The 17,804-nt window shown below is 49.2% G+C and overlaps 1 protein-coding gene across 1 annotated transcript in view; it reads right to left on the bottom strand.

The window, feature by feature from the left end:
* Window positions 1–7,938, bottom strand: part of LOC135527299 (cysteinyl leukotriene receptor 1-like) — a 78,919-nt gene extending 70,981 nt beyond the window's left edge. Inside the window, exon 1 of the mRNA XM_064955887.1 lies at window positions 7,883–7,938. The gene's annotated coding sequence lies outside the window, so the exon portion shown is untranslated. The remainder of the gene's footprint in view (window positions 1–7,882) is intronic.
* Window positions 7,939–17,804: the final 9,866 nt, after the last annotated feature.

Genomic DNA, 17,804 nt, shown 5'->3' on the forward strand with positions numbered 1-17,804 from the left:
TAGCCTACCGACCAAATTAGCCCTTTTCATGAACACAACCACAGCTTTGTTCATTCTAGAAGCAGAATGTATAAACTCAGCTCCTACCTGTTCACCGACCGCGAGCAGAACCTCCTCCACCTTAACTCCGTTCTCAGGAACACACCTGAATCCATGCTGTATCGACAGCGTCTCCTCCGCTAGGCTGAGAAGCCATTGCGCACACTACACCTTCCAACCCCCAGGAAAGTTACTCTGTCCTCTTCCACCCTAACTTTGAAAAGAAAAACTTTGGATACCGCTAAAAACAAATATTGCATTAACCCTCCACCATAGAAAATAACATGTAAAGAAAAGAATCAAGAAAGTTAGTTAGGATAGAGCTTCCCACACCAAACACTCAAACTCCAAAAACACCCAGCATGCACCGAGAGAGAGAGAGAGAGAGAGGTTCAGAAGAATAAGGGAGGACAAGAGAGGCTGAGAGAGAGAGAGAGAGAGAAAGGTTCAGCAGAATAAGGGAGGACAAGAGAGGCTGAGAGAGAGCGAGAGAGAGAAAGGTTCAGCAGAATAAGGGAGGACAAGAGAGGCTGAGAGAGAGCGAGAGAGAGAGAGAGGTTCAGAAGAATAAGGGAGGACAAGAGAGGCTGAGAGAGAGAGAGAAAGAGAGAGGTTCAGCAGAATAAGGGAAGACAAATCAAATCAAATTTTACTTGTCACATACACATGGTTAGCAGATGTTAATGCGAGTGTAGCGAAATGCTTGTGCTTCTAGTTCCGACAATGCAGTAATAACCAACAAGTAATCTAACTAACAATTCCTAAACTACTGTCTTATACACAGTGTAAGGGGATAAAGAATATGTACATAAGGATATATGAATGAGTGATGGTACAGAGCAGCATAGGCAAGATACAGTAGATGGTATCGAGTACAGTATATACATATGAGATGAGTATGTAAACAAAGTGGCATAGTTAAAGTGGCTAGTGATACATGTATTACATAAGGATGCAGTCGATGATATAGAGTACAGTATATACGTATGCATATGAGATGAATAATGTAGGGTAAGTAACATTATATAAGGTAGCATTGTTTAAAGTGGCTAGTGATATATTTACATCATTTCCCATTCAATTCCCATTATTAAAGTGGCTGGAGTTGAGTCAGTGTCAGTGTGTTGGCAGCAGCCACTCAATGTTAGTGGTGGCTGTTTAACAGTCTGATGGCATTGAGATAGAAGCTGTTTTTCAGTCTCTCGGTCCCAGCTTTGATGCACCTGTACTGACCTCGCCTTCTGGATGATAGCGGGGTGAACAGGCAGTGGCTCGGGTGGTTGATGTCCTTGATGATCTTTATGGCCTTCCTGTAACATCGGGTGGTGTAGGTGTCCTGGAGGGCAGGTAGTTTGCCCCCGGTGATGCGTTGTGCAGACCTCACTACCCTCTGGAGAGCCTTACGGTTGAGGGCGGAGCAGTTGCCGTACCAGGCGGTGATACAGCCCGCCAGGATGCTCTCGATTGTGCATCTGTAGAAGTTTGTGAGTGCTTTTGGTGACAAGCCGAATTTCTTCAGCCTCCTGAGGTTGAAGAGGCGCTGCTGCGCCTTCTTCACGATGCTGTCTGTGTGAGTGGACCAATTCAGTTTGTCTGTGATGTGTATGCCGAGGAACTTAAAACTTGCTACTCTCTCCACTACTGTTCCATCGATGTGGATAGGGGGGTGTTCCCTCTGCTGTTTCCTGAAGTCCACAATCATCTCCTTAGTTTTGTTGACGTTGAGTGTGAGGTTATTTTCCTGACACCACACTCCGAGGGCCCTCACCTCCTCCCTGTAGGCCGTCTCGTCGTTGTTGGTAATCAAGCCTACCACTGTTGTGTCGTCCACAAACTTGATGATTGAGTTGGAGGCGTGCGTGGCCACGCAGTCGTGGGTGAACAGGGAGTACAGGAGAGGGCTCAGAACGCACCCTTGTGGGGCCCCAGTGTTGAGGATCAGAGGGGAGGAGATGTTACCTACCCTCACCACCTGGGGGAGGCCCGTCAGGAAGTCCAGTACCCAGTTGCACAGGGCGGGGTCGAGACCCAGGGTCTCGAGCTTGATGACGAGCTTGGAGGGTACTATGGTGTTGAATGCCGAGCTGTAGTCGATGAACAGCATTCTCACATAGGTATTCCTCTTGTTCAGATGGGTTAGGGCAGTGTGCAGTGTGGTTGAGATTGCATCGTCTGTGGACCTATTTGAGCGGTAAGCAAATTGGAGTGGGTCTAGGGTGTCAGGTAGGGTGGAGGTGATATGGTCCTTGACTAGTCTCTCAAAGCACTTCATGATGACGGAAGTGAGTGCTACGGGGCGGTAGTCGTTTAGCTCAGTTACCTTAGCTTTCTTGGGAACAGGAACAATGGTGGCCCTCTTGAAGCATGTGGGAACAGCAGACTGATATAGGGATTGATTGAATATGTCTGTAAACACACCAGCCAGCTGGTCTGCGCATGCTCTGAGGGCGCGGCTGGGGATGCCGTCTGGGCCTGCAGCCTTGCGAGGGTTAACACGTTTAAATGTTTTACTCACCTCGGCTGCAGTGAAGTAGAGACCGCATTTTTCCGTTGCAGGCAGTGTCAGTGGCACTGTATTGTCCTCAAAGCGGGCAAAAAAGTTATTTAGTCTGCCTGGGAGCAAGACATCCTGGTCCGTGACTGGGCTGGGTTTCTTCCTGTAGTCCGTGATTGACTGTAGACCCTGCCACATGCCTCTTGTGTCTGAGCCGTTGAATTGGGATTCTACTTTGTCTCTGTACTGACGCTTAGCTTGTTTGATAGCCTTACGGAGGGAATAGCTGCATTGTTTGTATTCAGTCATGTTACCAGACACCTTGCCCTGATTGAAAGCAGTGGTTCGCGCTTTCAGTTTCACGCGAATGCTGCCATCAATCCAAGGTTTCTGGTTAGGGAATGTTTTAATCGTTGCTATGGGAACGACATCTTCAACGCACGTTCTAATGAACTAGCACACCGAATCAGCGTATTCGTCAATGTTTTTATTTGACGCAATACTAAACATGTCCCAGTCCACGTGATGGAAGCAGTCTTGGAGTGTGGAGTCAGCTTGGTCGGACCAGCATTGGACAGACCTCAGCGTGGGAGCTTCTTTTTTTAGCTTTTGTCTGTAGGCAGGTATCAACAAAATGGAGTCGTGGTCAGCTTTTCTGAAAGGGGGGCGGGGCAGGGCCTTATATGCGTTGCGGAAGTTAGAGTAACAGTGATCCAAGGTTTTTCCCGCCCCTGGTTGCGCAATCGATATGCTGATAAAATTTAGGGAGTCTTGTTTTCAGATTAGCCTTGTTAAAATCCCCAACAACGATGAATGCAGCCTCCGGATAAATTTCCAGTTTGCAAAGAGAGAGAGAGAGAGATAGAGAGAGGTTCAGCAGAACAAGGGAGGACAAGAGGCTGAGAGAGAGAGAGAGAAAGAGAAAGGTTCAGCAGAATAAGGGAGGATAAGACAGACAGACAGACAGACGTCTTGGTATCGTACATAGGTGTGAAGGGCCACAGTTCAGCATTATAGACAGACAGTAAAAGTATGTTCAACATATGATAGTAAAATGACACGTTGCCGCACTGCTGTATAACCACCAATTAGATATCACATTAGGTTATGCTCTCTGCTGGAAAACCACCAATCAGATATCATCATCTGAACACGTTTGTTATGCGTCCGTCTGTCTGTCTGCCTGTCTGTGTGTCTGTCTGCCTGTCTGTGTCTGCCTGTCTGTCTGTGTCTGCCTGTCTGTGTCTGTGTCTGTCTGTCTGTCTGTCTGTCTGTCTGTGTCTGTCTGTCTGTCTGTCTGCCTGCCTGTGTCTGTCTGTGTCTGTCTGTGTCTGTCTGTGTGTCTGTGTCTGTCTGTGTCTGTCTGTCTGTGTCTGTATGTGTCTGTCTGTCTGTGTCTGTATGTGTCTGTCTGTCTGTGTCTGTATGTGTCTGTCTGTCTGTGTCTGTCTCTGTCTGTCTCTGTCTGTCTGTCTCTGTCTGTCTGACTCTGTCTCTGTCTGTCTGTCTGGGTCTCTCTGTGTGCCTGTCTGTCTGTGTCTGTCTGTGTGCCTGTCTGTCTGTGTGCCTGTCTGTGTGTCTGTCTGTGTGCCTGTCTGTGTGTGTGCCTGTCTGTCTGTGTGCCTGTCTGTCTGTGTGCCTGTCTGTCTGTCTGTCTGTGTGCCTGTCTGTCTGTCTGTGTGCCTGTCTGTCTGTCTGTGTGCCTGTCTGTCTGTGCCTGTCTGTCTGTGTGCCTGTCTGTCTGTGTCTGTCTGTCTGTGTCTGTCTGTGTCTTTCTGTCTGTGCCTGACTGTCTGTCTGTGTGTGTCTGTCTGTGTCTGTCTGTCTGTGTCTGTGTCTGTGTCTGTCTGTGTCTGTCTGTGTCTGTCTGTGTCTGTGTGTCTGTCTGTGTGTCTGTCTGTGTGTCTGTCTGTGTGTCTGTCTGTGTCTGTCTGTGTGCCTGTCTGTCTGTCTGTGTCTGTCTGCCTGCCTGCCTGTCTGTGTCTGTGTGTGTCTGTCTGTCTGTGTCTTTCTGTTTGTCTGTGTCTTTCTGTCTGTCTGTGTCTGACTGTCTGTCTGTCTGTCTGTCTGTGTGTGTCTGTCTGTGTCTGACTGTCTGTCTGTGTGTGTCTGTCTGTGTCTGTGTCTGTCTGTCTGTGTCTGTCTGTCTGTCTGTCTGTGTCTGTCTGTCTGTGTGTGTCTGTGTGTGTCTGTCTGTCTGTCTGTCCGTGTCTGTGTCTGTGTCTGTCTGTCCGTGTCTGTCTGTCTGTCTGTCCGTGTCTGTGTCTGTCTGTCCGTGTCTGTGTCTGTCTGTCCGTGTCTGTCTGTCCGTCTGTCCGTGTCTGTGTCTGTCCGTGTCTGTGTCTGTCTGTACGCCTGTCCGTGTCTGTGTCTGTCTGTCTGTCCGTGTCTGTCTGTCTGTCCGTGTCTGTGTCTGTCCGTGTCTGTCTGTCTGTCTGTCTGTCCGTGTCTGTGTCTGTCTGTCCGTGTCTGTGTCTGTCCGTGTCTGTCTGTCTGTCTGTCAGTGTCTGTGTCTGTCTGTCCGTGTCTGTGTCTGTCTGTCCGTGTGTGTGTCTGTCTGTCCGTGTCTGTGTCTGTCTGTCCGTGTGTGTGTCTGTCTGTCCGTGTCTGTGTCTGTCTGTCCGTGTCTGTGTCTGTCTGTCCGTGTCTGTGTGTCCGTGTCTGTGTCTGTCTGTCCGTGTCTGTGTCTGTCTGTGTCTGTGTCTGCATGTATGTGTCTGTCTGCCTGCCTGTCTGTGTCTGTCTGCCTGTCTGTCTGTGTGTGTCTGTGTCTGTCTGTCCGTGTCTGTCTGTCCGTGTCTGTGTCTGTCTGTCCGTGTCTGTGTCTGTCTGTCCGTGTCTGTGTCTGTCTGTCCGTGTCTGTCTGTCCGTGTCTGTGTCTGTCTGTCCGTGTCTGTGTCTGTCTGTGTCTGTGTCTGCCTGTATGTGTCTGTCTGCCTGCCTGTCTGTGTCTGTCTGCCTGTCTGTCTGTGTCTGTGTCTGTCTGTCCGTGTCTGTGTCTGTGTCTGTCCGTGTCTGTGTCTGTCTGTCCGTGTCTGTGTCTGTCTGTCCGTGTCTGTCTGTCCGTGTCTGTGTCTGCCTGTATGTGTCTGTCTGCCTGCCTGTCTGTGTCTGTCTGCCTGCCTGCCTGTCTGTGTCTTTCTGTCTGTGTCTGTGTCTGTCTGCCTGTGTCTGTGTCTGTGTGTGTCTGTCTGTCTGTGTCTGTCTGTGTGTCTGTCTGTGTGTCTGTCTGTGTCTGTCTGTGTCTGTCTGTGTCTGTCTGTGTCTGTCTGTCTGTCTGTCTGTGTCTGTCTGTCTGTGTCTGTCTGTGTCTGTCTGTCTGTCTGTGTCTGTCTGTCTGTGTCTGTCTGTCTGTGTCTGTCTGTCTGTCTGTCTGTCTGTCTGTCCGTGTCTGTGTCTGTCTGTCCGTGTCTGTGTCTGTCTGTCCGTGTCTGTGTCTGTCTGTCCGTGTCTGTGTCTGTCTGTCCGTGTCTGTGTCTGTCTGTCCGTGTCTGTGTCTGTCTGTCCGTGTCTGTGTCTGTCTGTCCGTGTCTGTCTGTCTGTCCGTGTCTGTCTGTCTGTCAGTCGTGTCTGTGTCTGTCTGTCTGTCCGTGTCTGTCTGTCTGTGTCTGTGTCTGTCTGTCCGTGTCTGTGTCTGTCTGTCCGTGTCTGTGTCTGTCTGTCCGTGTCTGTGTCTGTCTGTCCGTGTCTGTGTCTGTCTGTCCGTGTCTGTGTCTGTCCGTGTCTGTCCGTGTCTGTGTCTGTCCGTGTCTGTCCGTGTCTGTGTCTGTCCGTGTCTGTGTCTGTCTGTCTGTCCGTGTCTGTGTCTGTCTGTCTGTGTCTGTCTGTCCGTGTCTGTGTCTGTCTGTCCGTGTCTGTGTCTGTCCGTGTCTGTGTCTGTCTGTCCGTGTCTGTGTCTGTCTGTCCGTGTCTGTGTCTGTCTGTCCGTGTCTGTGTCTGTCTGTCCGTGTCTGTGTCTGTCTGTGTCTGTGTCTGTCTGTCTGTGTCTGTGTCTGCCTGTATGTGTCTGTGTCTGCCTGCCTGTCTGTGTCTGTCTGCCTGTCTGTCTGTGTCTGCCTGTCTGTGTCTGTGTCTGTCTGCCTGTCTGTGTCTGTCTGTCCGTGTCTGTGTCTGTCTGTCCGTGTCTGTGTCTGTCCATGTCTGTGTCTGTCTGTCCGTGTCTGTGTCTGTCTGTCCGTGTCTGTGTCTGTCTGTCCGTGTCTGTGTCTGTCTGTCCGTGTCTGTGTCTGTCTGTGTCTGTGTCTGTCTGTCTGTGTCTGTGTCTGCCTGTATGTGTCTGTGTCTGCCTGCCTGTCTGTGTCTGTCTGCCTGTCTGTCTGTGTCTGCCTGTCTGTGTCTGTGTCTGTCTGCCTGTCTGTGTCTGTCTGCCTGTCTGTGTCTTTGTCTGTCTGCCTGTCTGTGTCTGTGTGTGTCTGTCTGTCTGTGTCTGTGTGTGTCTGTCTGTCTGTGTCTGTGTCTGTCTGTCTGTGTCTGTGTGTGTCTGTCTGTGTCTGTGTCTGTCTGTCTGTGTCTGTGTGTGTCTGTCTGTCTGTGTCTGTGTCTGTCTGTCTGTCTGTGTCTGTGTCTGTCTGTGTCTGTGTCTGTCTGTCTGTGTCTGTGTCTGTCTGTGTCTGTCTGCCTGTCTGTGCCTGTCTGTCTGTGTCTTTCTGTTTGTCTGTGTCTTTCTGTCTGTCTATGTCTGTCTGTCTGTCTATGTCTGTCTGTCTGTCTATGTCTGTCTGTCTGTCTGCCTGCCTGTCTGTGTCTGTCTGTTTGTCTGTGTGTGTCTGTCTGTCTTTCTGTTTGTCTGTGTCTTTCTGTCTGTCTGTGTCTTTCTGTCTGTCTGCCTGCCTGTCTGTGTCTGTGTGTGTCTGTCTGTCTGTGTCTTTCTGTTTGTCTGTGTGTGTCTGTCTGTCTGTGTCTTTCTGTTTGTCTGTGTCTGTCTGTCTGTCTGTCTGTCCCAGGTCAGTCTCACACATCTTCCCTTTCTAATCTCACACGTCGCCCACACGAACACCTGTTTATACAAACCTATCTGTTTACTAACACTGCGTGTGAACCAGTAAGCATTGCTCTCTTGATGTTGACACATTTATGGCCTTGAATAGACCTGTTATCTACAGTGATCTGATTGCTGCTCAAACACTTTACCTGCTGCTGATGAAGAAGTTGTGTTCCAGTTTAAACATTGAATGAGTGATGGCATTATTATTATATTATCAAACAGTTTAAGGGTTTCCTATTGAAGTCAGCAGACCACAGGGGAGCCCTGTTCAAGAAGGGCAGCTCAATCAATGGTAAATATGAAGTAACTAATTTAATTCCATTCCATATACAGAGGTTTGTTCATATAAACAGAGAGTTTCTTACCGTAACCTGCAGAATATTGCCTGATAGATGACAGAACCTGCTGCTCTGCTTCAGCCTCTGAGTACTGCTGCTGTGGGATACACTCAGACTCCTCTCTCTCTCTCTCTCTCTCTCTCTCTCACACACACACACTCTCTCTCTCACTCTCTCTCACACACACTATTTCGCTCTCACATGTTTTCTCGGACTCGCTGTGTTTTTGTTGTCATAATGTTGAGTGATGATGCCTGTTGGAGGGAGGGAGACCACACAGTAACATCAATAAAGTTCTTTACCGTAAATTGATGATGACCTCAGCGTCTGTTATTATAGCAGATAATCCCATGTCAATAATCTCCTGCAACACCCACTTCTAGAGAAGAAGAATGAAAAGACAAGATGTCCAGTGTGTGAGGGCATCATCAATTTACAGTAAAGATCTTTATGGATGTCCCCTCCCTCCCTTTGCCAGCCAGTCAGTCAACCAGTCAAGCAGCCAGTCAGTCAGCCAGTCAGCCATTCAAGCAGCCAGTTATCCAGTCAGCCAGTCTGTCAGTAAAGAAGCCAGCCAGCTAGTCAGAAAGTCAGTCAGTCTGTCAAGCAGCCAGTCAGCCAGTCAGTCTCATCACACCATATGGTAATGTATTTAAACCAGATTAACCCGTTTCTTCATTCTGTCTGTCTGTCTATTGAACCGACATCATCCATGAAACTCAAAACTCCATCTGCCCACTCAGAAAAAGCCTAGGCATTAGTTATGGTAGTTAACAGGTCTCAGGTGTGTTCTCAGCTCCACTGCCACCACATCACCCCCTGGTAACTCTACAGGCACCACATTACCCCCTGGTAGCTCTACTGGCACCAGATTACCCCCTGGTAACTCTACAGGCACCAAATCACCCCCTGGTAACTCTACAGGCACCACATTACCCCTTGGTAGCTCTACTGCCACCCCATCACCCCCTGGTAGCTCTACTGCCACCACATTACCCCCTGGTAGCTCTACTGTCACCACATTACCCCCTGGTAGCTCTACTGGCACCACATCACCCCCTGGTAGCTCTACTGGCACCACATCACCCCCTGGTAGCTCTACTGGCACCACATCACCCCCTGGTAGCTCTACTGGCACCACATCACCCCCTGGTAACTCTACTGGCACCCCATCACCCCCTGGTAACTCTACAGGCACCACATTACCCCCTGGTAGCTCTACTGCCACCACATTACCCCCTGGTAACTGTACTGCCACCACATTACCCCCCTTGTAGCACCACTGCAACAACATTAACCCCTGGTAGCTCTACTGATACCAAATTAACCCCTGGTAGCTCCGCTGCCACCACATAACCCCCCTTGTACCACCACTGGCACCACATTACCCCCTGGTAACTCTACTGGCACCACATTACCCCCTGGTAACTCTACTGGCACCACATTACCCCCTGGTATCACCACATTGCCCCCTGGTAGCACCACATTGCCCCCTGGTAGCTCCACTGCCACCACAATACCCCCTGGTAGCTCCACTGCCACCACATTACCCCCTTTGTAGCACCACTGGCACCACATCTCCTCCTGCCACCACATTACCCCTGGTAGTTCCACTGCAAAAACATTACCCCATGGTAGCTCCGATGCCACCACAATTTCCCCTGTTAGCTCCACTGCTACCACATTACCCCCTAGTAGCTACACTGCCACAACAATACCTCCTGCCACCACAATACCTCCTGCCACCACATCACCCCCTGCCACCACATCACCCCTGGAAGCTCCACTGCAACAACATTCCCCCCAGGTAGCTCCAATGCAACCACTTTGTCCCCTGTTAGCTCCACTGCTACCACATTAAACCCTGGTAGCTAAACTGCCACCACAATACCTCCTGCCACCACAACACCAACTGCCAACAGCCACCACAACATAACTCCACTGGCACCACATCTCCTCCTGCCACCACATTATCCCTGGTAGCTACACTGCCACCACAACACCTCCTGACACCACATCTCCTCCTGCCACCACATTATCCCTGGTAGCTACACTGCCACCACAACACCTCCTGACACCACATCTCCTCCTGTCACCACATCTCCTCCTGCCACCACATTACCCCTGGTAGCTACACTGCCACCACAACACCTCCTGCCACCACAACACCTCCTGCCACCACAACACCTCCTGCCACCACAACACCTCCTGCCACCACAACACCTCCTGCCACCACAACACCTCCTGCCACCACAACAACTCCTGGCACCACATGACCTCGTGGCAGCTCCACTGGCACCACATCACCTCCTGGTAGCACCACATCACCTCCTGGTAACTCTACTGGCACCACATCACCCCCTGGTAGCTCCACATCACCCCCTAGTAGCACCACATCACCTCCTGGTAGTGCCACTGGCACCACATTACCCCCTGTTAGCTACACTGCTACCACATCACCCCATGGTAGCTACACTGGCACAACACTATACCTCCTGCAACCACATCACCTCCTCCCACCACAGTACCTCCTGGTAGCTCCACTGCTACCACATTACCTCCTGGTAGCTCCACTGCTAGCACATTACCTCCTGGTAGCTCCACTGCTACCACATTACCTCATGGTAGCTCTACTGCTACCACATTACCCCCTGGTAGCTACACTGGCACAACACTATACTTCCTGCCACCACAACACCTCCTGCCACCACAACACCTCCTGCCACCACAACACCTCCTGCCACCACATCTCCTCCTGCCACCACATCTCCTCCTGCCACCACATCACCTCCTGGTATATCCACTGGCACCAATCTAAACCCTGGTAGCTCCATTGGCACCACATCACCTCCTGCCACCACATTACCCCTGGTAGCTACACTGCCACCACAACACCTCCTGCCACCACATATCCTCCTGTCACCACATCTCCTCCTGCCACCACATCTCCTCCTGCCACCACATCTCCTCCTGCCACCACATCTCCTCCTGCCACCACATCTCCTCCTGCCACCACATCTCCTCCTGCCACCACATCACCTCCTGGTAGCTCCACTGGCACCACATTACTCCCTGGAAGCTCCACTGGCACCACATCACCCCCTGGTAAACACTCACAAATCTTTACAGATGCACAAGAGAGCATCCTGTTGGTCCTGTATCACCGCCTGGTACGGCAACTGCTCTGCCCACAACCGTAAGGCTCTACAGACGGTAGTGAGGTCTGCACAACGCATCACCGGGGGCAAACTACCTGCCCTCCAGGACACCTACACCACACGATGTCACAGGAAGGCCAAAAAGATCATCAAGGACAATAACCACCCGAGCCACTGCCTGTTCACCCCGCTATCATCCAGAAGGCGAGGTCAGTACAGGTGCATCAAAGCAGGGGCCGAGAGACTGAAAAACAGCTTCTATCTCAAGGCCATCAGACTGTTAAACAGCCATCACTAACATTGAGCTACTGACTAATCGCTAGCCACTTCAATAAGGAAAAATTGATGTAATAAATGTATCACAATGCCACTTTATATTTTGTTTACATACCCTACATTACTCATCTCATATGTATATAATGTACTCTATACCATCTACTGCATCTTGCCTATGCCGTTCGGCCATCACTCATTCATATATTTTTATGTACATATTCTTATTCATTCCTTTACACTTGTCTGTATAAGGTAGTTGTTGTGAAATTGTTAGGTTAGATTACTTGTTAGATATTACTGCATGGTCGGAACTAGAAGCACAAGCATTTCGCTACACTCACATTAACATATGCTAACCATGTGTATGTGACAAATACAATTTGATTTGACTTGGTAGCTCCACTGATACCACATTACCCCTTGGTAGCTCCAATGGCACCACTTTCTCCTCCACTTCTTCCTCCTCCTGCCAGAATATCACCTCCTGTCACCACATTACCCCCCTGGTAGCACCACATTCCCCCCTGGTAGCTCAACTGCCACTTCATTACCCCTTGGTAGCTCCACAGGCACCACATCCCCTCCTGGCACCACATTACCTCCCAGTCACTCAGCTGGCACCACATTACCCCTGGTAGCTCCATTTCCATCATATTACCCCCTGGTAGCTTCACTGGCACCACAATACCTCCTGCCACCACATCTCCTGCAACCATATTACCTCCTGCCACCACATTACCCCCTGATATCTCACTGCCACCACATTACCTCTGGTAGCTCCACTGCCACCACATTACCCCCTGATATATCCACTGGCACCACACCTCCTGCCATCACATTACCTCCTGGTAGTACCACATTACCTCCTGGTAGCACCACATTACCCATTGGTAGCACCACATTACCTCCTGGTAGCACCACATTACCCCCTGGTAGCACAACATTACCCCTGGTAGCACAACATTACCCCCTGGTAGCTCCACTGGCACCACATTACTTCCTGGTAGCGCCACATTACCTCCTGGTAGCGCCACTGGCAACACATTACCTCCTGGTAGCGCCACTGCACCACATTACCTCCTGGTAGCGCCACTGGCACCACAATACCTCCTGGTAGCACCACATTAACCCCTGGTAGCGCCAAATTACCCCCTGGTAGCACCACATTACCCCCTGGTAGCGCCATATTACATCCTTGTAGCTCCACTGGCACCACATTACCTCCTGGTAGCACCACATTACCTCATGGTAGCACCACATTACCCATTGGTAGCACCACATTACCTCCTGGTAGCGCCACTGGCACCACATTACCTCCTGGTAGCGCCACATTACCCCCTGGTAGCACCACATTACCTCCTTGTAGCACCACATTACCCCCTGGTAGCGCCACATTACATCCTTGTAGCTCCACTGGCACCACATTACCTCCTGGTAGCGCCACTGGCACAACATTACCCCCTGGTAGCACCACATTATCTCCTGGTAGCGCCACTGGCACAACATTACCCCTGGTAGCACCACATTACCTCCTGGTAGCTCCACTGACACACCATTACCCCCTGGTAGCACAGCATTGCCCCCTGGTAGTACCACATTATCCCCTGGTAGCACCACATTACCCACTGGTAGCTCCACTGGCACAACATTATCCCCTGGTAGCACCACATTACCCAATGGTAGCTCCACTGGCACCACATTACCTCCTGGTAGCTCCACATTACCCCCTGGTAGACCACATTACCTCCTGGTAGCGCCACTGGCACCACGTTACCCCTTGGCTGCACACAACATGTTGCAACACTGATCCTGATACTATCAATCTCAATGCAAACGCCGTCTTCAAACATACATTTTGGGGTGAGGGGTGAGAACACTCAAACACCGAATATCCAGATCAGATATGGAACATAACCTTATATTGTGTTCTCATGATTAGGTCTTTGGCATGTTGCCCTGTATGTACTCCACTTAACTTATCTACCCTACAAAGGCAATGCAGTAAATACATAAAATATTTAACTGCGAAATCTATCCAGTGAAAGATACATTATTTATTCTGATTGTCTGGCTTGTTTTTGTGTCAGGAAACTAAATACCAACAGGACATTACAACAGATTGGCAGTTTTTGCACTTTGCAGCACAGTAAGGTTGTTGACATGGTGTTCTGCCGGTATTTATCCTACTTAGCTTCTGACCTGGTCCGGGTACAACACAACCTTCTGACCTGATCCGGGTACAACACAACCTTCTGGCTTGGGCTGGGTACAACAAAACCTTCTGACCTGGTCCAAGTACAACACAACCTTCTGACCTGGTCCAAGTACAACACAACCTTCTGGCTTGGGCTGGGTACAACACAACCTTCTGACCTGGTCCGGGTACAACACAACCTTCTGGCTTGGGCTGGGTACAACACAACCTTCTGACCTGGTCCAAGTACAACACAACCTTCTGACCTGGTCCAAGTACAACACAACCTTCTGACCTGGTCCAAGTACAACACAACCTTCTGACCTGGTCCAAGTACAACACAACCTTCTGACCTGGTCCAAGTACAACACAACCTTCTGACCTGGTCCAAGTACAACACAACCTTCTGACCTGGTCCAAGTACAACACAACCTTCTGACCTGGTCCAAGTACAACACAACCTTCTGACCTGGTCCAAGTACAACACAACCTTCTGACCTGGTCCAAGTACAACACAACCTTCTGACCTGGTCCAAGTACAACACAACCTTCTGACCTGGTCCAAGTACAACACAACCTTCTGGCCTGGGCTGGGATTCAAGTGGTTAGAAGGACATTTCCTCTTAATGAGTTGCTGTGTGTTGGCTACAGTACTTAGAGGATGTTAGGTCATGGAGTAGCAGATACAGAGGAAATGAGAAACCAGTTCTGTTGTGGAAAGTGATAATTCAGTTACAATTCAGTCTTACAGAGAGACAACTTATGCAGTTATACATCCCAGGGAGGGGGAGGTAGGGGCAGAGAGCCTTAACACTCAGGCTGACTGGCACCCAGGACCAACAGCAACATTACAGTAATGAGCATTATTATACAAACATCATTAGTGTATAAGTGGTTTACTCCATCGGAAGACAGTGTGTGGTTATAAGTCTCAGTGGATCTCTAGTGGGAGCAATGGGGAGATTCTCAATTTTACAAAAGTACGTCCTCTCCTCTCTCCTTCCTGACCCAGAAATGTGGTCAAATGGTCGAGGAGAGATTCAATTAGTTCGTAGGCGAATCGAGGAGTGTTCTCACCTCCTCCCGCTAAGGAAGCATATCAGTATCCTAGCTGAGTCCTTCACGTAAGAGTTTGAAAACCCCCTTTGAATCAACTGTTGTGTACTTGGAAAAGAAAAGCATGTACACTACCATTCAAAAGTTTGGGGACACGTAGAAATGTTCTTGTTTTTGTCCATAAAAATAACATCAAATTGATCAGAAATACAGTGTAGACATTGTTAATGTTGTAAATGACTATTGTAGATTTTTTATGGCATATCTACATAGGCGTACAGATGCTCATTATCAGCAACCATCACTCCTATGTTCCAATGGCATTATGTGTTAGCTAATCCAAGTTGATAATTTTAAAAGGCGAATTGATCATTAGAAAACCGTTTTGCAATTATGTTAGCACAGCTGAGAACTCAGTCTATTTTTGTTCTGAGAAATGAAGGCTATTCCATGCGAGAAATTGCCAAGAAACTGAAGATGTCGTACAACGCTGTGTACTACTCCCTTCACAGAACAGCACAAACTGGCTTTAACCAGAATAGAAAGAGGAATGGGAGGCCCTGGTGCACATCTGAGCAAGAGGACAAGTACATTAGAGTGTCTAGTTTCAGAAACAGACACCTCACAAGTCCTCAACTGGCAGCTTCATTAGATAGTATGCTCAAAACACCAGTCTCAAAGTCAACAGTGAAGAGGCGACTCCGGGATGCTGGCCTTCTAGGCAGAGTTCCTCTGTCCAGTGATTTGCATTAGTTAAATATGGTTATAGCGTGCTTGACATTAAAAGGTAATAGCCGATTGAGCTGACCTCCACAATGTTTATCGTGAATGCAATCTCCACGAACGTCAGGGAAAATGTCTTTGTGCTATGAATTGAATGCCAGTCCAAGCCTCTTTTTCTTCATGTTCAGACCAGACCATCTGGTCACTGAAGAGCATTGTTTACTGGAAGTCATTATGATTCTCCTGAAAATCTTTGTTGTCATTCCAGTAGATCTCTGAGCTTTCCTCCATATCACTCCCTGCATGAATAAAGCTGTAGCTTTCTGGTCTCTCATCCCCATCACACCATGTTAGGATAGAGCGGTAGCTCTCTGGTCTGTCCTCCCCATCACTCCTTGCATGAATAGAGTTGTAGCTCTCTGGTCTCTCCTCCCCATCACTGCTTGCATGAATAAAGCTGTAGCTCTCTGGTCTCTCCTCCCCATCACTCCCTGCATGAATAGAGTTGTAGCTCTCTGGTCTGTCCTCCCCATCACTCCCTGCATGAATAGAGTTGTTGCTCTCTGGTCTCTCCTAAAAATCACACCATGTTAGGATAGAGCTGTAGCTCTCTGGTCTGTCTTCCCCAGCACTCCTTGTTAGGATAGAGCTCTATTAATGAGTCTAAAGATAACAGCAGAATATTATTGAGTCAAAAACAGCAGAACATTACTGTCTAAACACAACATGACTGTATATACACACACACACACACACACACACCAGCAGAATATGACTGTATATAGACACCAGCAGCAGAAAATGACTGTATATAGACATCAGCATAAACCTAGAGAGGAACCAGGCTATGTGGGGTGGCCAGTCCTCTTCTGGCTGTGCCGGGTGGAGATTAAAACAGAACATGGCCAAGATGTTCAAATGTTCATAAATGACCAGCATGATCGAATAATAATAATAATAAAGGCAGAACAGTTGAAACTGGAGCAGCAGCACGGCCAGGTGGACTGGGGACAGCAAGGAGTCATCATGTCAGGTAGTCCTGGGGCATGGTCCTAGGGCTCAGGTCCTCCGAGAGAGAGAAAGAAAGGAGAGAATTAGAGAACGCACACTTAGATTCACACAGGACACCGAATAGGACAGGAGAAGTACTCCAGATATAACAAACTGACCCTAGCCCCCGACACAAACTACTGCAGGATAAATACTGGAGGCTGAGACAGGAGGGGTCAGGAGACACTGTGGCCCCATCCGAGGACAACCCCGTACAGGGCCAAACAGGAAGGATATAACCCCACCCACTTTACCAAAGCACAGCCCCCACACCACTAGAGGGATATCTCCAACCATCAACTTACCATCCTGAGACAAGGCTGAGTATAGCCCACAAAGATCTCCGCCACGGCACAACCCAAGGGGGGGCGCCAACCCAGACAGGATGACCACATCAGTGAATCAACCCACTCAGGTGACGCACCCCTTCCAGGGACGGCATGAGAGAGCCCCAGTAAGCCAGTGTCTCAGCCCCTATAATAGGGTTAGAGAATCCCAGTGGAAAGAGGGGAACCGGCCAGGCAGAGACAGCAAGGGCGGTTCCTTGCTCCAGAGCCTTTCCGTTCACCTTCCAACTCCTGGGCCAGACTACACTCAATCATATGACCCACTGAAGAGATGAGTCTTCAGTAAAGACTTAAAGGTTGAGACAAAGGTTGAGACCAAGTTTGCGTCTCTGACATGGTAGGCAGACCGTTCCATAAAAATGGAGCTCTATAGGAGAAAGCTCTGCCTCCAGCTGTTTGCTTAGAAATTCTAGGGATAATAAGGAGGCCTGCGTCTTGTGACCGTAGTGTACGGCAGGACCAAATCAGAGAGATAGGTAGGAGCGAGCCCATGTAATGCTTTGTAGGTTAGTAGTAAAACCTTGGAAATCAGCCCTTGATTTGACAGGAAGCCAGTGTAGAGAGGCTAGCACTGGAGTAATATGATCAAATTCTTTGGTTCGAGTCAGGATTCTAGCAGCCGTATTTAGCACTAACTGACGTTTATTTAGTGCTTTATCCAGGTAGCCGGAAAGTAGAGCAGTGCAGTAGTCTAACCTGGAAGTGACAAAAGCATGGATTAATTTTTCTGCATCATTTTTGGACATAGTTTCTGATTTTTGCAATGTTACGTAGATGGAAAAAGCTGTCCTTGAAATGGTCTTGATATGTTCTTTAAAAGAGAGATCAGGGGGAGCACGTGATGCCGCGGAGCTGAGCAGACGTTGACAAACCGAGCTCTTCAAAGTTCTATTTTTACCTAAATAACAACGTTGAAACAATATTCTAACATCGGCTGATAAACTGTCAAGTATTTACCTTCCCAAAGAGCCATGGACCTCCGACCGAGAGGCAAGAAGGACGTCCAAAACGTTGTTGATTCCCAAGATAACGATAACGCTACAGCTAGCAAGATTAGCATTAGCCCTCATAACTCAGACGACAGTTCCAGACTGTTGCTCTCAGCAGCCTCTTGCGAGCCTGCCGGCTACTCTCCTCTGGGAAAT

Source organism: Oncorhynchus masou, chromosome 32 (assembly GCF_036934945.1).
Source record: "Oncorhynchus masou masou isolate Uvic2021 chromosome 32, UVic_Omas_1.1, whole genome shotgun sequence".
Lineage (NCBI taxonomy): Eukaryota > Metazoa > Chordata > Actinopteri > Salmoniformes > Salmonidae > Oncorhynchus > Oncorhynchus masou.